The 22,971-nt window shown below is 45.6% G+C and overlaps 1 long non-coding RNA gene across 2 annotated transcripts in view; it reads right to left on the reverse strand.

Moving 5' to 3' along the window:
• The window catches only part of LOC146859907 (uncharacterized), a 100,977-nt gene that overhangs the window by 56,932 nt on the left and 21,074 nt on the right, over positions 1-22,971 (reverse strand). Inside the window, exon 1 of one of the 2 annotated variants that reach the window (XR_014978733.1) lies at positions 16,164-16,479. The exons of the other annotated variant lie outside the window; for it this stretch is intronic. This is a non-coding gene — a long non-coding RNA (uncharacterized LOC146859907). Of the gene's footprint in view, positions 1-16,163; positions 16,480-22,971 lie in introns of those variants that run through there. 2 annotated transcript variants of the gene reach the window in all.

Here is a 22,971-nt window from a genome sequence, read left to right on the forward strand (position 1 = left end):
GAGTGGTTGTGTTTATGTTTGAGTGGGTGTGTGAGTGGTTGGATGTCATCAGTGATGTCATTTGGGATGCCATTAGTGATATCATCAGTGACGTCACTGACCATGTCATGAGTGCCAGAGGAGAAAGCTTCCATGCTGACATGAGACACTGAAGTCCCTGCACGCAGACACCCCAGCATGCAGTGGTCTGACATCCTTTGCGAGGTGTCCAAGTCGAGACCAAGATGGGGGTCCTGTGTTCCCTCCCATCAGGTAATGGGGTTAGCTCTTTCCTAGGGGGATTCTAGGCTTTCCACCTACATATATGCTAGGTACACTTAAGTACACTTAGCTAGGGATAGCATCTTAGGAGTACGAATGATTACTACCATGTATTTATATGCCTGCATATATTCACTGTTTTAGCACCATGGTAGAACTATACCTGTTATTTATTCTGTTGGTGCTTGTAATTATATGTATCTGTTTCTGTCTAATAGTTGTTGCTGCACACGTATTTTATACTAGAATGATGCTGGTTCAATAAATACTTATTGAAAACGTCCCGATTGTTTAGTCTGTGTATCTCTCTGAGACAAAGTGAGCATGAGTGACTGAGCGAAAACTAAGTACTGTACTGTTTCCATGATCCCTGAGGGGTCAGAGTTATGTTCAATATTTGCCAGAAACTGTTCGCTCCTTGTTAAGCTTATAGTGGCACTGTGAGTTAGCTGGTCTATAGACTAACATATCCTTTGAGGGTATCTGGAATCAGTCTGAACACCAATTCCTTAGTTTATGCTGTCTATAGGAGCAGATCCGTTATAGATTTGTAGGAACTACATGACATGGCGCCGACAATGTTGGCTTGGTTCTTATTTTACAGTCAAATCTGAGTAGTTCAGTCGTGCTTTCTTAGAGACCCCTACTCACATTTACCTAGAGCCGTCCGGAGTGGGGTGGGGAAATCCGCCACAGATGAGTAGGTATAAGCTATGTATTGGCCGTAGGAATATTCAAGCTTGAAGGATTATAGTTCCTCACATTATGCAAAACCTTCTCTTTTTCTATAGAACTTCCACCCACAATGTCTCAAAGGGCAGACTCAGGTGAGAGTGGTACTAGTGGTACTATTGGTACTAGTAGGAAGAAAGCTGAGCAAGTGGGTGCTATAATCATTCCAGAAAATTGCATAAATTCACTTGCTACAAAATCTGAAAATTTCGGTCTCTCAGAGTTAGGCGGGACTGTTACCTTCATGATTAAGGTATTCTATTCTTGGGTCAAATTCCCACCTGCATATGTACGCACTAATACATTTCATTCTTACACTCCTGATGAAATACCAGATGAATACTCTCCATTCGAGGACATAGAAGTCCTGTTAACTTACCAGGCGCACATAACCTGGTTTAAAAGCGCCCTCCCACACACCACGGAAAAAGTGAGGCTCAGCAGAGACTGAGTGACTTGGTCAATTCAAGCTGCTTACACACCATATACAGAGATAGATACATTAGCAGCAGCAGACCTACGTCCACAATAATAAAACTTTACAGATATCTTACACAGTTCATTATGCGAACACTTACACTTCATCCTTCAAGGGTCACTCAAGAAGGTTAAATACTAAGGACTGCAACTAAAATCACCCCACAAACGCTGATCACGATAATGGGAAGAATGCCCAATAAACATAAGCAACGTCATTCTGGATAGCACAGAAAATAGCGCAACTTGAGGCAATGTTTCCACACACTGGCCCGCAAGAAAAAAACTGAATACTGAGAATCTGCTTGCCAATGGGACTAACTCCCCCGATAGAGGATTGTACCACTGGGGGTACAGTTTTGGTGGACGTTTAGACCAGAACACATGGTACCCCCTCATTAGCAGTCATATCAGAAGTATTAAAACAAATACAGAATGAGTACGAGGCAGAACTTGCCCTGGACTTAGGGATGAAATTGATAGCAATTATGTTAGCAAACATAAAAGGAGAGGCAGCAGCGGTACCTATATGCCAACGCCTGAAGGTAATGCACTCGTGCACAACAGAAGCGATAATTACCTAAAATTATCGAATCACTGGGTAGAGATCATTTGGGAGCTAAACCTGTGAAACCACAAATTGGTAATCCTGAAAATGATAACTCTAAACAAGCACCTGATTTTTCTAAAAAGAAATTGGATAATAAACAATCAAAAGATAAGCAGAATGCATCATCAACAGGAGCCCTTGGACAGGAAAAATAACCTTAGAAACTGACAATATTAAAAAACCTGACAGGTTTCAGGATACGGATAGAAGTTCCTCTCATTCCTTTCAGGGTTTATCAAAAAACTCAGAGAGAAGGACGTTCAGAACACAGATCAGAAGAGCGAGTCAACCTAAGAGAAACACATCGCACTTCAGACTACATTATCAAACAAGAAAACCCCAAATTAAAACCTTAATTTAAAAAGAAGAAGGTAGTTGGTCTTAAAATAGGAAAGGCCCAGGATATTGAGGACTCAACTTCTGAACTGGGAATGGGCTCTGATGATGCTAGACAGCGCAGCAGAAGTAACCATAGCTCACCAGAACCTGTTGGAATTTCTGGTGATAGCAGCGTTGAATGAACATATCATGGCGAAACACCTAATACGAGGGTAAGCGTCCCACATCAGTTACATGAAGTAACACTCCAGATGGAGGTGGACAAACCAATTAGGTCTCTTTTGGGCGAACCTGACATATGGAAATAAGATCCTTTTGGCAGAAAAAGATTGGCCACCTGAGTTCGTTAATGGACTGCCCAAAAGGAGAAACAATAATATTACAAGACTTCTCCGACCTCGTTCCAGAGTCACTAAAACATTCAAACGTGCAGTAGTGAGTGGTAGCACTAGCTCCTGCATTGTACCACAATCATGTAGGGTGGGATGCTGAGTCACCTCACCATGAATTTTCAGTCAAATCTACTCCAAAATCCTAGCAGCTAATTTTTTAGACAAATGAGTGCTGCTCCCACCACCGAAAATTCTGAAAAATTTACAGCCCATTTTGGATCCCTACATTTTGGCAGGACATACATTTTGGATATGCAGAAAAACTAAAACTAAGATTTAATAAGACTTAAAAACTGATTTTTCAGTTGGACACAGAAATTCTTTGTTACATACAAGCTGACATGATAGCTTCCAAACAGTTACACACACCTGGAAACACCACAAACTTGGTGATCCATGTAATAGCGGTCAATCAGGTTAATACACATACTTAACCATCAATGAAGGCAAAACTGTACCCATTGCATACAAATCACATCTTTACACAAACGCTGAGATGCATTTTGCATCGACAGAAAAAATCCTTAGAGTAGTACAGACTGCTGTACTGAGAGAAAGAGCACTAGCTCTGGGGAAATGCATAATTGTCATGACTCTAGTACCAACCTAAGAGGCCGTTACAATGGCATGCGTTCCAAATGTAAAAGCACTGCATCAAAGATGGATACAATGGGCTAATTCTCTCACTGCAACAGATGTAGACTACAAATTTTATTCTACATTAAAAAGCATTTCTGCAGTACAAACAAGAATATCCTCTCCCAAATTAAATATTGCCTCTAGATCAGTATGAATACATAATTTACACTGACGGATCTGCTCAGCCTGCCGTAGGAATTAAACAACAATGCAGAGCCGCACAAGCTCGGACGGCAAGTTCTGTTTTAGCAATACGCAGACGCAGTCTCTATGAGATTGCACGGCACAGCTGGAAGAATTAATAGCCCTGATACTGCCACAAGAAATACAATCAACCAATCAGGCGGTTGTTAAGCTTGACTACTCACCCATAAGGGTCTCAAGACGCTAGGGGTGGAGGGGGTGCAGGTTCCGGTCCATCAAGGAGGGGGTCCGAAGAGCCAGGCTTTGAGGTTTCTTGCGAAGATGGGTAGCAATGTTGTCTGTCTGAGGTAGAGCGGAAGGGCGTTCCAGGCTCTGGCCTCGAGAAAGGAGTAGGAGCGGCCTCCCGATCTGGTCTTTCTGGTGAGGGGGACCACAGCGTAGGAGAGCTGGGCTGATCGTAGGGTCCTCTGGGGTGCATGGAATTTAAGTCGGCTGTTCAGGTATGCTGGTCCGGTGTCGTGGAGGGCCTTGTGTGCGTGGGTATGCATCTTGAAGGTGAATCTAGCCTTGATGGGGAGTCAGTGGAGTGTGCGCAGGTGCTGGGAGATGTGACAGTGTTTTGGCAGGTTGAGGACCGGTCTTGTGGCGGCGTTCTGGATGTTCAGTAGCTTGTGGGTGAGGTTTTTGTTTATTCCGGCGTAGAGTGCATTGCCGTAGTTGAGTCTGCTGGCGACCAGGGCGTGAGTGACAGTCTTTCTGTGTTTGAGGGGGATCCATTTGAAGGTCTTACATAGGAGGTGAGGGTGGGAAGCAGGAGGACGAGGCAGAATTGATTTGGCAGTCCATTTTGAGCTCGGAGTCCAGGATGATTCCTAGGTTGCGTGCATGGTCCGTGGGGGTTGGCGGGCTTCTGAGGGCGGGGGGCCACCAGGTGTTGTTCCAGGCAACAGGGTTTGGGCCCATATAAGTACTTCTGTTTAGTTGTAGGCAGCTGTTTTTCATCTATTGGCGATGGCTTCCAGGCCTTCTCAAAAGTTGTGTCTGGCGGTGTTGGGTTCGTTGGATAGGGAGAGGATGAGTTGGGTGTCACCTGCGTATGACACAAAGTTGAGTACGTAGGTTCTGACGATGGGGGCAAGTGGGGCCATGTAGACGTTGAAGAGCATCGGGCTGAGGGAGGCACCCTGGGGTACCCCGCAGGTGGTAGGTGTTTGGGCTGAGAGAAAAGGGGGGAGTCTGACCCTCTGCGTTCTGCCGGAGAGGAAGGAGCGGATCCAGTCGAGGGCCTTGTCCTGGATTTCTGCGTTTTGAAGTCTGCGTATTAGGGTGCGGTGAGAGACTGTATGGCACGCTGCTGAGAGGTCGAGGATGATGAGGGCTACTGTTTCTCCTTTGTCCAGTAGGGTGCGGATGTCGTCTGTTGCGACGAGGAGGGCGGTTTCCATACTTTGTTTTTATCTGACGCCAGATTGGTAGGAGTCAAGGATGTTGTGCTCTTCGATGAATGTGGCGAGATGGCTGTTGATAGCTTTCTCTATGACTTTTGCTGGTAATGGGAGCAGGGAAATGGGTCTGTAGTTTATGAGGTTGATGGGGTCTGTTGAGGGTTTCTTCAGGAGGGGGTTGACCTCAGCTTGTTTCCAGTCATCGGGGAACGAGGTGGTCGCCAGGGAGCAGTTGATGGTGTGGCAGAGCATGGGTGCGATGGTGTCGGCGGCTCTGTTGAAGATGTGGTGAGGCCAGGGGTCCTTGGGGTCCACAGAGTGGATTGACTTCATTGTCTTCAGTGTGTCTTCGGTGGTGAGGGATGTCCAGTTGTCAGTCGCTGACTTTGGGTGTTGAGGGTGGTCGGTGAGGGTTCAGTGTGTTGGTTGTCTTCGTCGAAGTTGTTGTAGATGCTCTTGATTTTGTGGTGGAAAAAGGTGCTGAGGTTGTCGCAGAGGTGAGGGAGGGATGTCAGTAAACTCGCTGGTAGGTTGGGCGAACTCCTTGATGATGTTGAAGAGTTCTTTGCTGTTGTGTGCGTGTGGAGATTCTGTCTTCAATCGCTTTTTTCCTTTCTTCCTCGATGAGTAGGTGGTAGGCGTTGGTGGCGGCTCTGAAGTTGTTGTGCGCTTCTGTGGATTTGGTGTTCCTCCAGGCCTTTTCAAGGTGGCAGCAAGTGTGTCTGGACTCTTGAAGTTTGGTGGAAAACCATCTGGCTTTCTTGGCGTGGGTGTTGTTGTTTTTCTTGAGGGGAGCTATGGTGTTGGTGCTGTCCGAGATCCATCTATGCAGGGTTCGGTCTGCGGTGTTGGGGTTGTCGTTTTCCGCGATGGTTGGGGTGGAATTGTTGAGTGAGAAGGTGAGCTGGCCGTCTGTGATTTTTGTCCAGTTTCTTCGTGGGAGCAGGTGCTGGTGTCTGTGGATGGTGGGGGTTCTGAAGGTGAAGTGGACGCAACGATGGTAAATCCATGGGAGTTCGGGATGTGGCTGAAGGTGATGGAGTTTCCTGTAGTAAAGAGGGGGTCGAGGGTGTGTCCTGCTGAGTGCGTGGGATCGGTCATGATCTGGCAGAGTCCAATGTTGTGGAAGTTGTCCAGGAGGGATGTGGTGTTGGGGTACAGTTGGGTTGTCGAGATGAAAGTTGAGGTCTCTCAGCAGGGTGTAGTTGGTTGATGCGATGGCCTGTGGGGAGATGTCCGTGATGGAGTTGGCGAAGGGTCCACGGGGTCCAGGGAGTCAGTAGATGAGGGTTCCTCTGAGGGTGGTTGTAGGGTTGGCCAATATCTTGAAGTGAAGGTGTTCCATCAAGTCTGTGGGCTCGTCAGGCAGTGTGCTCAGGCGGAGGGTGAATTTGTGGATAATGGCGATTCCTCCTCTTGGGTGGGTGGGGCGGTCCTTCCTGGAGATCTTGTATCCTTTGAGGAATGGCGATGGCGATGTCTGGTCCCAATGCGGAATTGGTCCAGGTTTTGGTGAGGAAAGCTATGTCCGGGGTGGTGCTGTCGAGGAGATCCCAGATTTCGGTGGCATGTTTGTGGAGGGATCGAACATTGAGGAGGATACATTGCAGGGTCTTCAGTTTGGTTGTGTTCTGGTGGGCGGGTTGTGCTGGGTCCGTGTTCTCGCGGTGCTGCAGGTGTGCCGGCAGCGGTGACAGCAGCAGGGTCCGTGGGTGTCGGCTGGTGATGCTGGCTTGCAGTTGTGGCCTGGGTTAAGTGCATGGAGTGCTGCTGGGTTGTAGCGTTGGTGTGGCGAAGGTCCAGGGTTCGTGGGGCTGGTCGTTGTCGGGTCACGGACAGGCACAGATGGGCGCAGATGGGCTTGCCTTTGGCACGCCTTTGGCGGGCCAGCGGCGCGCCCGCTGCACACCTGCTGCACACGTCCGCTGCGTGGCCGAGCAGCAGCCGCCATTAAGTAGGGGTCGGGGAAGGCTGGACAGCTGGGAGGCGTGAGTGGGGAGGGGAACTGGATTGGGCCGATCGCGCTGGTTGTGCTAGGGGGAAGGGGCTGCGGGGGCAGCAGTGGTAGGGGAAAATGGGCGGGAAAGGAGGAAAAGGAGGAATAAAGGGCAAAACAGATAAACAAGCAGAAACGAGGAAAGTGCAGAAAACAGTAAAAGTGCAGAAAAATAGATTTAGGAAAGACGGTGACAAGTGAAAAAAGGAGAGCGAGAAAAGGGTGACAGAGGTCCACTGGACCATTAGGGATGAGGCGCAGGTGAACCTGTGGGTAGGGGAGGGCCTTGAACACCCACACAAGTGAGTGCAGGGGATCGGGGGAGGTCTCACTCAATGGTTGAGCTGTGAGGGTGGGAGAGCAATTTCACTGACAAGGAAAAAAGGTTGGCCATGGACTCATTTGATTCATAATTGAGTCATCAGAGTGTTGGCGTGCACGTTGAATGGAATTCACTGGCGGATGAAGCTGCCAAGGCAACAGTGAGAACTGCTATTGCTGCAATCACTCATTCTAGCACGAGAACAGACGGACAGATAATGGTAGCTGTCAACACTACGCGTAATAAAAGCTCAGCCTTACAAAAAGGCTTTCCGCTCAAGTACTCGTACAAGTTAAATGCGCAAAACATACTGTATGCTCAAATTCCAGGCGTGGAGGATAGTCATACCAAACATGAGTCGCAGATTAATTCTAGCTGAACATGAGGGTCTGGGTTCAGCACACGCAGATATTACTGCTACAGTTTCGCTACTGAAACACCAATATTGGTGGCCAGGTCTCACTAAACAGACCAAAGGCTATGTCCTTAACTGTGACACCACAACCACCATTACTGATATCAGACAGACCACTTGCATGTGTCTATTTGGCCCACTGTTGACCCTTATAATCTTGCGGGTCTTACAAAAACATCTTGGTGGCAGTGGATTCATGCTCTAGATCCCTAAGGGTTTGGTCCTAGCGCTCAGCTGATGCTCAAACTGTTATGAAGGATTTGCGAGTCTTTATAGGGAGATAAGCAATTGGCACATTAAATTCTGACCGTGGCCCTGCGTTTAGCTCTCGGGCTTACCAAGAAGCCATGGGAAATTTGCGGTACTCTCTGTATCATCCAGCTGAAAATTTGATTGTGGAGAGGAAAAATCAGAACTTAAAGCAATCCTTAACAGCAAAGGTATTAGGTTTGGGTGGCAGTTGGGTCAATCATCGCCTATATGGGGTCCAGAGGGCACTTAATACCATGCCAAGAAGTTCCCTAGGAGTCCACACTCCTTACAAGGTGCTGCTTGGGACTAGAATGTGGGTACCCTACCTCGATTGTGGTAGCACGGTGACGGATGAAAAACAATTTGACATCAATGATTGTTTTACTCAATGAATTCCGGGCATTACAGAACAACATCCAAGTAAAACGCACTGCCACTGGGGAAGTGAAAGCTTTTCTGGCAAGACCTGCCTGGGTCCAGGAGGTTGGGAACCTGGTCAGAGAAATGATTGTAGACAAGAATGGATTTGGGCCATCTTACAGAACGCCTGTCCTGGCTGTGGAAGGAACAAGAACAGTACTTCTACCGCCTCTTGTCCGCATGAAAAAAAAGAGATGTCTCAATTGGTCTGATCAAACCGCACTATGTGGCCGATACTGAATAGTGGGCCGCATGGGCTCCTGGGTAGCAGTCTATCTCCTCTTGCTACCATATAGGAAGTTCAGACAGAATGATTAATCACATTTAAAGATTCCACTCTAAGAAGTAATGAAGTTACCAATAATGAAATGGAACTGGTGCCTGTTGAAACTGAACAGCAATAAAACAGAATTGAAACACAGATCTCAATTCGGACAAATACAGACGTCTATATAAATATGCCTCTACAGGAGACATCTGCCAGTTCTATAACACCTGCTGAGCTACCAAAGATAGATCAAACTGCATCTAGCTACTTTATCAACTTTGACACCTTTTCTCTGGATCCAAGCGAGCCTGAGTCACAGCCAGCTCCAGTTTCCCACAAAAACATTAATGATTTCTACCTTTGGCTGAAAAAGACTGACCTTGCTTCTCCCTGGCTGCAACTTTAGATTGCAGTTGGTCTACTGTTCCTAGCCCTCTGGATAGGGGTAGTGACTGTCTTTTTCCTGCTCCTTAATGGGCATTATCTCCCAGAACGCTCTGCAGCAAAACATGTGAACTTGGTCCTGAAACTGCATACATCATGAACAAAGGGACCTGTCTTTAGTGAACATTACAGCAGTCCCAGTTACAGAAGGAATAGTTTGGGACAGGGTTTCATATTATGTATATGCTGCATTCGCCAGTAACAAATTGTATGATGATACATCTGATTTTGACACCATGTATTGTTACCAACACTATGGTCATCATTTATTGCACAAAGCAATTATCCCACATGTTTTCACTTACCATCAATAGGAACATTGACCAAAACCACTGAAAGGTAGTTGGGACCATTGCCCAACGCCACCAAAAGGTAGTTTGCAAACCTTTGCACAAATGTTTTGCTTATTTTTCTGGGTTCAATATATCAGACCCTACCTCTTATTACTATAAGGTTGCACCTACACCTCCAAAGAAAAATATGCTCACCAACACGAAACAGATATATTCTGCTTCCTTTATTTTCCAGGGTTTTGGCTTTTGGAGGGACACCATAGACACAAAATCTGTCTGGGGGACTGGTAGGCTCAGGGAACTGAGGCATTATTTAAAGCATGCCTCATACCACAGCAAATTATTTAAATTATTTTCCTGAACAATATAGTGCAACAGACTTCCTGTCTTGAACTAGCCAAGGTAAAGGATTTGAACACACTACATATCACCCTGCTCTCACACTTGGAGGGTTGTCTACATTTTACATCACGCAGTGAGGATACATTAGATACCATCTTACATACTTATAATTCATCAGACCCCAATTGGAAGGTATGGTTGGTTTGGCCTATCAACATTAATAGGTGTCCGACAAGATTCAGGGGTACAACCAAAGGGTTTAGTATCAATAAGACTGGCCAACGATATGCATAATGAGAACACTTATGGTGGTGACATCTTCTAGTGTTGGGAATTTATGCCTAGAGTGGCTAAAAACCTCAACACTACCCCAGGTGAAACACGTGTCCCTGCTCTCAGATGACATAGATCCTAGAGATTTTTTGTTAGGTCCCCTGAAGCCATATCCAAAACGCTTCTTATACTCTATTTACAATGAGGTATGGAAAATCTTTCAGCAGGAGGCTGCTGAAAGATTGTGTGAGATTGACAGGGTTAACCTAGAAAAGGCTTTGGTAGTAGTCGACAATGGCATGACCACACTGTCATCTAGAATTGATTCACTGGGCAACATTTAGTCTTCTGCAATAGATGTAATGGAACAAGATTTGCCTATATTGCAACATGGACAATCGCAGTTGCGGTCCATTCTATTATTAGGCTGGATGCTACACTTGTTGCGCTCTGGTCACGTTCCCAGGTGGTATATCAACAGTATGGCTCTGTTTTTTGCATTAATCTAAAAGAAAGACAAAGATGGCACTCAGAGATGCAAAATACACAATGCTGCACATTGAAATATTGGACCAACTACCTTTTACTGTGGCTGAGTCACCTTCCACAGAATGGTTAATCCATGGCCATATTACACTGCCAGTCACAACATTGCAATTTTAATACTGTCTACAGTATCACCAAGTAGGCAGATATGAAGCAATGGGACAGGAATCTTGGATCTTACTGTACAGATTCAGATGCAGGAATGAGGACACTGAAGTTTTTCTTAGCGGTTCAGACTGTGAGAATTCTTTAAGTGGGTCTCTAATTGTCAGGATATTATGCTCCACGGAGCATATAATGTTTTGGTTGCAAACTTATCATGCCACTTGAAAGTAGACCCAGCTGCCATGATTCATCCACTGTTCAAACTACTCTCGAATGGAAGTTACTTGATGTTGAATGATTAAGGTTGTTGTGGGATAGTGCCAGGCAATGTGTATCTAGTCACAGTAAGCTTGTTGTATGCAAGTATTGTTTCCACTGACCCACACAGTCAGGGAGGCACCGCTATGGCCTTAATTGAATGTTTCCTTTATACAGTTTGATTCTCTAGGCAGGCTGAAAGTCATGATTTTACAGAAGGATGTGGCCTTAACCGCAGCCCGAGAGACTCCAGGTTGCGAGGTCCTCAGTTGAGATACAGGCACTAGTCTGAACAAACTTCCCGATACATTTCGGGGAAATGGTGCATTGTATCTTTTAACTTGTCTGATACGAGGGGAATTGTACACCTATTTAAGAGCATATGTTCTGAACTGTTAAGCACCTATCAGCCTTCAGAGTGATTCCAGCATTCATACACTTGCAATCAGGAGACGTTTTTGTAGGGCTTCCGCTGGTCCTACTACTTGTAGTTGGTATCCTGGTTGTAATATTCCTGCTACACAATGGACGTCCCAGATTCCAAAGAGATGGAGAAAGCACTCCTGGTGCGACTTTGCCGTGAACGCATGGTACTCCATCTGGGCACACATCAGCTTCGGGATCTAAGCAAGCATTGGTTCCTATCATCATATCAGTCTGAGTTGACTGCATCTTGTCTGTGCTCCGCTGCCTATAGTGAGGATACAAATGCGTGTTGGACATGTGTCTGACATGTGTCTAACTCTTCCATCGGCTGTGCAACCGGACATAGACATACTACTGGACCCCTTAAAGGCCCATGTATTGCAGTGTCTTCAGCGTATTCCTATGACGATGTCAGCATTCTTAGAACCACCGTGGGAAGCTCCAGCTTCTGTCAGAATGGACACCAGCACTACTACAAGCACACAGGCTTTGAATGTTTCAGATGTTTCCTCAGCAGCGACTGTGGGAACCGGAGTAGATCACCTTTGCTCCATTTATCTGATCTAAGAGGTGTTACAGCGACCATCGTCTGCGAAGGCAAGCAGCAGGATGTTGCATTACCCACACAGGACACAAACATTTGACTATTTGTGTGGTGGGAACAATTTGGCCTTTTTCCAAAACAACACAAATTGTAATATGAAAACATCATTTTTGTTTATGTTTTTCTGCTCTCAATCAGTCAATTTGTATAGCGGACTACTCACCCGTGAGGGTCTCAAGGCGCTGACGGGGGATAGCAGCTACTGCTCGAACACCCAGGTTTTGAGATGTCTCCTGAAGGTCCTGGGTCTGACGCAGATGGGTAGGGAGAGTGTTCCACGTTTTGGCGGCGAGGTAGGAGAAGGATATGCCGCAAGTGGTGGTTCTTGGTATGCATGGGACGGTGGCGATGGCAAGGTCGGCGGAGCAAAGCTGGTGATTCAGGGTGTAGAAGGTAAGACACTTGTTGAGGTATGCTGGTCCAGCGTTGGGGAGTGCTTTGTGAGCATAGGTGAGGAGCTTGAAGGTGATTCTCTTGTTGACTGGGAGCCAGTGCAGGTCTCTCAGGTGGGCAGTGATGTGGGAGTGGTGGGGGATGCCGAGGATGAGGCATGTGGAAGCTTTCTGTATACGTTGAAGTCTTTTCTGGAGTTTGGCCGTGGTTCCAGCGTTGCCGTAGTCCAGTCTGATGCTGAGGAGGGCATGGTTGACAGTCTTTCTGGTTCCGGTGGGGATCCATCTGTAGATCTTGCGGAGCATGCGGAGGGTGTTGAAGCAGGAGGTGGAGACGGCATTGACTTGTTGGGTCATTGAGAGTCCAGGATGAACCCCAGGTTGCGTGCATGGTCAGTGGGTGTTGGTGCAGTTCCCAGCGTGGCCGGCCACCAGGAGTCGTCTCAGGTGGAGGGGGAGGAGCTGAGGAGGACCTCCGTCTTGTCCGAGTTGTTTCAGATGACTGTTCTCAATCCAGTCGGCTACATCCTTCAGTCCTTTGTGGAGGTTCGTTTTGGCGGTGGCGGGGTCCTTGGTGAGTGAGAGGATCAGCTGGGTGTCGTCGGAGTAGGAGACGATGTTGAGGTTGTGCGATCGGAAGATGTTGGCGAGTGGAGCCATGTAGACGTTGAAGAGGGTAGGGCTGAGGGAAGGTCCTTGGGGAACGTCGCAGATGATCTTGGTGGCTTCAGAGCAGAATGGGGGGAGGCGGACCCTCTGGGTTCTGTTGGTGAGGAAGGAGGTGATCCAGTCCAGGGCCTTGTTGCTGATTCCTGCGTCGTGGAGGTGTGTGCAAAGGGTGTGGTGGCAGACAGTGTTGAAGGCGGCCGAGAGGTCCAGGAGGATGAGGGCCGCGTTTTTGCCATTGTCCAGCATGGTCCTGATGTCATCGTGGCAGTGATGAGGGCAGTTTCGGTGCTATGATTGCTGTGGAATCCTGATTGGGACGGGTCCAGGATGTTGTTCTCCTCGAGGAAGTGGCTCAGTTGCTTGTTGATGATCTTTTCAATGACTTTCGCTGGGAACGGGAGCAGGGAGATGGGCCAAAAATTCTTGAGGTCCTTTGAGTCTGCTGTGGGTTACTTGAGTAGTGCGTTGATCTTGTCGTGCTTCCAGCGTTCCGAATAAGTGGCGGTCTCGAAGGAGCTGTTGATGAGCTGTCACTGAGTGCCATGACTTTCGATGTACTCAGTTGATCTAAACAGTATACTGACTATGTATAGGACTTATAGAATGTTATTTTAGCTTTTTACATCACTTTTACCAATTCCAGGTTTTTAGATGGTTTTACGTCCATTTTTTAACAATGTTTTTACATGCTTCTTAAATAATGCATATTTTTATCATATATCTTATTATCATACATCTTATCGTCCTTCTGATGAGGAGTGGGTTTTATGAGCCCCAAGATACCCCAACATAGGCATAGGTGCTTGTACGACCTTTTACCTACATTTGTCCTACCCTTATTCTACATAACTGCTCTGGTTCTGATCTTTTACCTAGTTGGATGCCAAATAAATGTTATGTGGTTCTTATGCATAAGGATTATCAGTATCACAGCAGAACTACCATCTTCTGCATAATAACTCTGTACAAGGTTCACCGATATCATCATCCTTAGACAACAGGCCCGTAGTACCATAACACAGCTAAGTAGAAACCCTGAGGGTACCTAACGGGTAATAAGTTTCAGATCTTCGCTGGACAAGCCAGAGGAGAAAGCTTCCAGGCTGACATGAGACGCACACAGACACTCATTCACGCAGTGATCTAACACCCTTCGGTGGTGTCCAACTCTAGACCAAGACAGGGTCCTTCATTCTCTCCCATCAGGTAATAGGGTTGGCTCTTTCCTAGGGGGATTCTAGGCTTTCCACCTCCATACATGCTAGGTACACTTAGCTAGGGTTAGCATATCAGGAGTACACATGATAACTATCATGTATCTATATGCCTGCATTTATTCACTGATTTAGCACCATGGTAGAATTCTACCTTTTATTTACTCTGTGGTGCTTGCAACCCTATATATCAGTTTCTGTCTAATGGTTGCAGCACACTATTTCAAACTTGAATGACACTGGTTCAATAAATACTAATTAAAAACGTCCCCAACGCTAATTTTGTGTATCTCACAAAGTGAGCATGAGTGATTGAGCGAAAAGTACTGTACTGATTCCAGAATTCCTGAGGGGTCAGATTTGTCATGTTGAATAGTTGCCAGAAACTATTTGCTTCTTGGTAAGTTTGGGGGGCTTAAATAGTGGCACTGTGAGCGAGCTGGTCAATAGACTAACATATCCTGTGGGGGTCTCTGGAATCAGTCTGCACACCTGTCCATTAGATAATGTTATCTAAATGCGCAGATCCTATATAGATTTGTAGCAACTACATGACAGTATCTACAACAGCTGCAAACCATTGATCAGTTCTTGACACCCGACCTGGGTTGTTATCTGATTTGAAAAGGGGAAGCAGTGGTACAGCTTATCCTTCAGGAATCATGTCTAACGACTCCAGGGGCAGCGAGCAGTGGGCTGTACCGCAACTGCCTGCTTACCTAATGTATTACCGAAATAGATACTTTTACAAATGTGGACGTCTCTTTAAAAACCTGGGCTGTTTTAAACAAATGATTTTCATCTGAAAAACATATTCAGAGATGTTGATCTGCAGCCTCTTACAGGCGATGGCTGCCATTCACAGGAGGCAGTTGCAAAATGCAAGCTGCGTAATTCATAGTAATTGGGCAGGATGTTTTACCTCTTGTAATTTAAGATGCAACATATTGGTACATAGGTATCTCAAATAACATCCCAGTGCGCAAACCAGCCAGTGTGATAGTTGCACATGCCTGGTTTGCGAACAAAGACTGCACATTAGGCCTGTTGTTACTAATTTGCCTTTTTTTTTACGAATGCAGTTCGAAAACATCCTTATTTTTAATAACTATTTATATAATTTCAATTTCTGGTTACTTTAAATATTCCACATTTTGTATTTGCTATTTCTGGGAAAGGCCGGCTGAATTTGTATTGAATCCATCAGAAAATAACACGTTTCATAATACATTTTTGCTGTTTCCAAGTAGCGCGAATAACTGGTGTTACTATCACTCAATTTACTGGTGATCTATGTACTGGGTTTGTAATGAGGGAAGGCTGATTTTGCATTAACTGATGGAGCGCTCCTGACAACTACCATTGAACATGTTAATGTCAGAAAATCTTCCCAGTCCCTTCTCCTATCAGTTGGACAAGTCATCTAGAATTTGACATAAAGTCTGTATGTAAATGTATCTTGCCTTCCACGAGACCAATCGGTATTTTATGGCTCTTAAGCCAATGATAAACAACTTTGGGGCATATTATCAAGACGGGCGATACAATGATCGTCGCTTTAGCGGCAGACAACTGCCGTTAAAACGGCGATAATTGTATCGCCAGTCTTGATAATATGCCCCTTTCTATTTTGGGAAAATGTGAGCCTTTGTATTGTAGAGTGAGACATAAAAAACAGCCAATGCCATACTCCAGAAGAGCAGTAGTTCTTGCTGAGCCAGGGCATCGTCTCAAAGTTTGAATAGCTGTCTACTCTAGCATCCCACTCCAATGCAGAAAAAAACACCTGAAATGATGTGTTTTGTTTGCTGTTTTTATGCTTTTCTATTGGCCGATTGAGTCTAGTATGCAATCAAATCTGTGTCACACATCCTATATTTCTTACCAGAACTAACAACGTCTTCTTCTCCTACGAATCGGGCGCTCCTGATGTTTAAAAGCTCCACTTCTTCGAGCGCTCCTCCTGGTTCTGCGCCTGGGCCTCCTACTGGCCCTCCGACTGGCCCTCCGACTGGACCTCCGACTGGACCTCCTACTGCCCCCCCCACTGGCCCCTCCGCCGCAGGTTAGGGTGCACCTGGTTGGACTAATCCTCATTTTGATGATGTTTCTTGGCTCAGGGTAGGGATGCTGCTTGCAGGGTCCACACAGTGCTTATGTGAACTAGTGGCCCTGCTGTGCCTGGTAAAGCTCACGCTGCAGTGACTCAGCTGCTACGCAGATAATCTGCCATTGTGATGTCTCCAGCTGACGAGAGGCTTGGTGACGTATCCTACCCATAAATGGAAATGAAACCTGGCCTGTAGTCAGTCACGTGACTAAGACAAGGACTTCAACGACGGGGCCAGTCAAATAATTGGAAGCTGAATAAGTTACATTTATATTAAAGTTAGTTTATTCTACCTCTTACCTTGTCTAAGTTCTTTATATATATTTCATCCAAGGCTATAAATTAGCACACTTTGTTTTTTGATAGATGTCTGATGTGTATTTTCTGTATTGTAGTTAGCAAAACATTAAATGAGGAATATAGCTGATTTCATTCATTTCTTTATTCATTCAAATCAACCTCGCGATGTTACACTGTAGTGCCCAACTAAGACTCCTTACTTGATCTAGACCCTGGTGACCCGAAACAAACACTTGTCAATGACAGGAAGGGAGAAATGCACTACAGTACTAACACCTTTACCAGAGCTCAGGGTGAAAGACAGCGTGGCACCTATCTCTAGCCGGAACTCAGATTTGCCTCAAGCACCCACCTCTTATCATTCACTGTGGCCTGCAATGCTTCAGACAATGAGTGGAGAAGAGGATGAGGGCCTGGGCAGGACAGTGAGTATGCTGTGGTCATTACTGCCTGTGCCAGGCCCTTTCCATATAAACCTCTTACACCCAGTAGCCCAAGCCTTATCCACTATGCATTGATTGCGTATGTGCAGGCTTGTTCCCTGACCTCCCGTCTACATGCTCGGCCCAGGGGATGCCTAGGACCTTGTGGCTTAGGGCTCATACTCGATAGACTGTTTATTACCTGTCAGAACTAGATGATGTACAGCATCTGCTGTAGTTACCACTTTGGAGATAAGTGCGGTAGGGAATGGGGAAAAGTATTTTGAGCAAGTGTGTATGTCTACTCATGTATGTGTCTCTACATGTGCCTGCATGAGTAAGTGAGCATGTGTGTGTGTGAGTGTGTGAGTGTGTGCATGCCTGTATTTTTGTGTGATTCGGTGCCTATTTATTTGCATGTGCCTTGTGTTTGTGTGTGGATCACACATCCGATTGAATAAGTTATAGCCCTAGCAAACATCACCCTCTTTGGCAATATGGTGGCACTTTCAGGTATAACAGCAATTTTGGCATATATGGTCACTCCCTACTATCCCTGAAATAATAATGACCTTTTTATATTGAATACTGCCTTGGCCTCATGGAGCCCCTTACCATAAAATGGGTGTTGCATCCCATGGTTATTATTGGCATTATGGTTGTAATCTCTGGCATAGATATGGCAAACACATGTTTAGAAGTGGTTGTTCTTAGCATATTAGTACTCATTCCGGTATGTTTTCTATAATGGGCTTGCTGGGAAGAATGATATGTCTGGTAAACTTTGAGCACCAAATGCATATTCTGTGCAATCTTGGTGTGTTATATGGACCCCAACTATATGGAGGCTTTCTCTGGCACAAAGATGGGCAAGAGAAGCAAACTAGGGATTACTCATTCCATAATGAGGGTCATGTTATGTATGTTATATTATGTACATTTGTAAACTGTACTATTGCGCAAGGGTATCTTGGTATGCACAGGTGTATGTGTGCCTAACCTTGCCTAGGGTAGGTTGGTTAATTGGTCAGCTTCTTGAGGAACTTAAGAAGAGAGGGGGTGGTTTTGAGGTGCAGTGAGGTTGTTCCACACTTTATCAGCAATGTAAAAGATTGACTATCCTCCTCATCTGGTTCTGTGTATTTGTGGTATGTGTGCGAGTAGGAGTACTGTGGAGCAGAGTTGTCTGGGTGGTTGGTGGAAGGAAATGTAGCTGTTAAGGGGAGTTTGAGTATAGTGCCTTGTGCGTGATACATGCCATTTTGAGTTGGATTCTGAGCTGAAGAGGAAGCCAGTTCAGAGCTTTTAGATGTGGAGAAATGTGATCAAACTTCCTTGAGCCTGTTAATAACCTAGTGACCGTGTTAAGGCAGACTTTTAAAGGTGACAGGGAGATCTTGCTTGCACTGTCATTTTTAGGTCGGGAGTATCCAAGACGGGTTTCAGTTTCCTTAGATAGCTCAGGTGGAATCTGGCTGATTTCACCATCAAATTGATGTGGTCCTGCATGTTCAAGTTGCAGTCTAGGGTAATTCCAAGGGATTTGGCCGAGTCCACGATGGTCGGAGGGCAGTTTAAGGCTGTGATGGCCTTAATCCATACCTGAGTCTCAGGGTTGGTTTTGGGCGGGAAAATTAGAAAAAATTCTGTCTTCTTTGCGTTAAGTTTGAGTTGATGTTATGTGAACACATTACATTGGTCAGAGGGGTCATGTATATGGTGAAGCGGGTGGGGCACTATGCAGATGAATTTGTAGATTTCCAAGGAGTTACTTGCTAGGCTGACAGCTTGTGTTCTATATGTTAATAAAGGAGAAGATCCAGCAGACAGCAGTTCCTTTGATGCCAACCTCATGCAGGCTGGTAAGGAGGCTAGGGTGTGAGACCATGTGAGAACATGTCAAATGCTGCAGGGAGGTCCAGGAGAATGAGGGCGTACATGTCTATCAAGGATCATGTGGATGTCATCTGTGATCTGAATGGCATAGCATTGAGGAGCTGGTGGCTGCTGACGTGGTTGGTGAGGTGTTGATTGAATAGGTTCTCTAAAACCTTGCAGCGACGACATTTACTACTGTACCTGGGCACATTGGGAGACAGATAGATCTGTAGTTGGAGGGCTTGTCTGGGACAGCAGATGGTTTATTGACCATGGGCCAGACTGTGGCATGTTTCCAGGTGTCCAAGAATGTGGCTGAGTTAATGGAGGCATTGAGGATATGCATAGGTGTATTAGAGATTTGCTGATCAGTAGGATATCTTTGGCTAAGGCATACTGGGGGCAATGAACCTCCGAGTGGATGGTATGTATTGACAAGTTGGTTACGATGGTTTCAACAATGGTGACTGTGGGTCACGAAGTCAAGTTTCATTCTTCGGCCATGATAGAAAGATGAGTTGTGACAGTTACAGGGTCCAGTAGAGGGTTGAAGAAGGCATATGTGGGGGCTATTTAGTTAAAAAAGATTTCTGAGAGCTTGTTGCAAAAGTCTCGCAAGGGAGTGATTGTTGGACTTGGCCCTCTCTGCAAGGTCATCCCTAGAACATTTGTCTACCTCATCCTGTTTTCTCAACCCATTTTGTTGGATTTTAGAACTCTGTGTGCTTTATCTCTGCTAATCAGAGATAAAGTTTGCATGTGCTCACTGCCTAAAATATGGCAAAATTGGCTTACACCGGATTGACACATTTAATTTACTTGTAAGTCCCTAGTAAACGCAGACCCTGTAAATTACATGCTGCTTAAGGCCTGCATTACTCCTTGTGCCACCCACTTAAGTAGCCCATTAAAACATGTCTCGGGTATGCCATTGTGGGCTGAATGCAGTTTTAAACAGCAAATTCGACTTGGCAATATAACCCCCTTGCCAAGCCTTGAACACCCCATTTATTTCATGCAAGTCAACCCTATGATAGGCCCTAGGTAGCCAATACACAGGGTGCATTTTAGGTAAAATGTTAGACATGGACCTTGCCTGCACTGGTAATGAAAAACTCCTAAATTAGTTCATGAGTTATATGAGGCAGGTTTCTTTACATGGCCGCTGAGCTTGAGGTCAAAACTCGGTTGCCCCCCCTTCAAAAGTCAGGTTAATTTTGATGTATCCACAATACGTTTTGGGTAATTTACTGTTGCGGCCCATCCACACAAATTAGGCACAGTTTCTTTTCAGGAGATGTAGGCAAACATTGGGTGGCAGGAAATTTGTGCTGGCCCAGTGATTCCCCAAGTTTCCCACACAGAAATGTGCAGAACATTTGATTTTTAGCTAAATTTGAGGTTTGCAGGTGAATATGCTTAAGAAAACATTGGGGGATCCACGCAAGACATTCCTCACTGCCTGGTTTTCATAAATAACTGGGTTTGGTTGGTTTATGTTTTGGGTCTTTACATGTCAATGTCACTTGGCCCACCAACACAAGTGAGGCACCAGTTTTCTCTGGAGACTTGTGGGAATGCTGGGTCATAGGAAATGTGTGGCTGCCTGCAGATTCAAAAGCTGAGTTTGCAGGGGATTCCGGACAGACAAACCTGGTGAGAGCAACACTAGTTTTTAAGAATGTGATGGCTTGGTAGTTTTCCCTAGGTGTCGGCTGAGCTGAGGTCCAAAATCCATAGCTGCCCACATTGCAAAAATCACATTATTTTTCAGTGGAAAAATGTGATGTGTCTACCTTGCAGTTGGTGCCCCTTCGTGTCACAGGCACTTGGCCTATCTACACAAGTGAAGCACTGTTTTTCTTGGGAGAATTGGGGAACGCTGTGTGACAGGAAATGTGTGGCCCCCTGGAGGTTCCAGGACTTTTTCTGATAGAAAGGCAAGCAAAATGTGTGTTTTTAGGTAAAGTATCAGTTTTACAGGGGATTCCGGATAAAAAAGCCTGGAGACAGCCATAATAGTCACCCCACCCTGGACTCCCTTGGGTGTGTAGTTTTAAAAAAATGTGCTAGTTCGGTAAGTTTCCCTAGGTGCCGGCTGAGCTAGGGTCCAAAATCTTGTCCTACTGATTTGGAAAAAAGGTCAGTTTTCGGTGGAGAAATGCAATGCGTCGATGTTGCGTTTTCAGCCATTTAACAGTCACAGGAGCTAGGCCTACCCACACAAGTGAGGCACCCATAATTATAGGGAGACTTGAGGGAGTGCCGGATGGATAGAAGTCTGCGGCTCCCCACAGATTCCAGAACTTTCTTACATTTTTTCATTCAACGTTTGAGGATTTCAAGGGAATCTGGGTATAAGAAACGTGGTGAAACCCACACAACTGGTGTCTAGGAGTTTAGTTTTCAAAAATGTACAAGTTGGCTAGGTTTCCCTAGGTGCTAGCTGAGCTAGGGTCCAAAATCTGGAGCTACCCACATTGGAAAGGGTCGTTTTCAGTGGAAAAATATGCTGCATCTATGTTGCATTTTGGACCGTTTCCTTTCAGAGGCACTAGGTCTAAGTACACACGTGAGGTGTCATTTTTATTGGGAGACTTTGGGAAATGCCAGGTGAATGGAAGTTTGTGGATCCCCACAGATTCCAGAACTTTCCATCACAGAAATGTGTTGATAATTTTTTTTAATCAAAGTTTGAGGTGTTCAAGGGATTCTGGTCACAAATCCTGGTGAGATCTACTCAAGTCAGTCCACCCTGGATACCCATATGTATCTCGTTTTCAAAACTATACAGGTTGGACAGGTTTCCCTATGTACTGGCTGAGTTATGATCCAAAACCTAGAGCTACCCACATTGAAAAAAATTGTCTGTTTTCAGTGGTAAAATGCAATGCATCGATGTTGCATTTTTGTCAGTTCCACCAGACCTACCTACATGAGTGAAGTATCATTTTTATTGGAAGACTTGTGGGTTCATAGAATAGTATAACATTTGTAAGTAAGTATTTAAAAAAATTACATTTAGGAAAATACCTTCTAAATCATATACTAGTTGTCAGAGCCCTCGCTTCCTGCATAGTCAAATGGCCCCAAACACGGTCTGCTAAATAGGAGAGAGAAGCTTATTCTGCAGAAGTGAACAGCTTTTAACAGAGATTCCCTTAACACGCTGTGAGAAGGAGGGGAGGGAGTTTATACACTCTCCCTTAGTTGTTAAAACCCAAGTCAGCTGACTGAGTCAACGCTTGGCTTTCGAATCCGGAACCTGGGTTTACGCCCACCTGGTGATTCCCTGTGAAGTTCCTGTTCCATCATCCAACTAGCCGGTATTGGATTTCGAGTGGTCTAAGCTGTGCACAATTTATTTTTGGTATTGTATACTCCAGAGTCAGCTGACGCGCGACCGCGGTTATTCTTTAAACTCGTGGTCCCGTCCTTTCACTGTAAACTCGGCCGCGTCTTTTCCCGCTAAACCACGGCCGAGTTCCCTTGTTTCTTTAACTCGCTGCCGCGTCTTTTTCCACGAACTCGCGGCCAAGTTCCCTTGTTTATTTTACTCACTGCCGCGTCTTTTCTCGCTACTCGCGGCCACGTCTTTAATATCTGCAATGCGGTTGTTGTCTGGGCGGTAGAACATGCATTAGCTCCCAGATTTGTTTATGTTTTGGTTTTTTTGCCACCGCGTTCAGAGGTATATTCCCGCATCAGTTGCTGACACGCGGACGCGTCTAATTAATCCCAAAGTCTTCTCCTTCAGTTTTGTACGACTATGCCAACTAAAAAAGAGTAACTTTCCCAACTGTTCATTCATTATAAGCTCCTGCATTTTTTTGTGATCTCTGGATTCAGTAAAGGACCCTTGCGGAGTGTGTCGTTTCTTCAAGTTTGAGAGTGTCTTCGGTTGGACTTCATTGAAGACTATCAGCGGATATTCTTGTGGATACTCATGAACATTTCGTCTACATACAAAGCAATGTGTAAAG

Source organism: Triturus cristatus, chromosome 3_1 (genome assembly GCF_964204655.1).
Source record: "Triturus cristatus chromosome 3_1, aTriCri1.1, whole genome shotgun sequence".
Classification (NCBI taxonomy): Eukaryota; Metazoa; Chordata; class Amphibia; order Caudata; family Salamandridae; genus Triturus; species Triturus cristatus.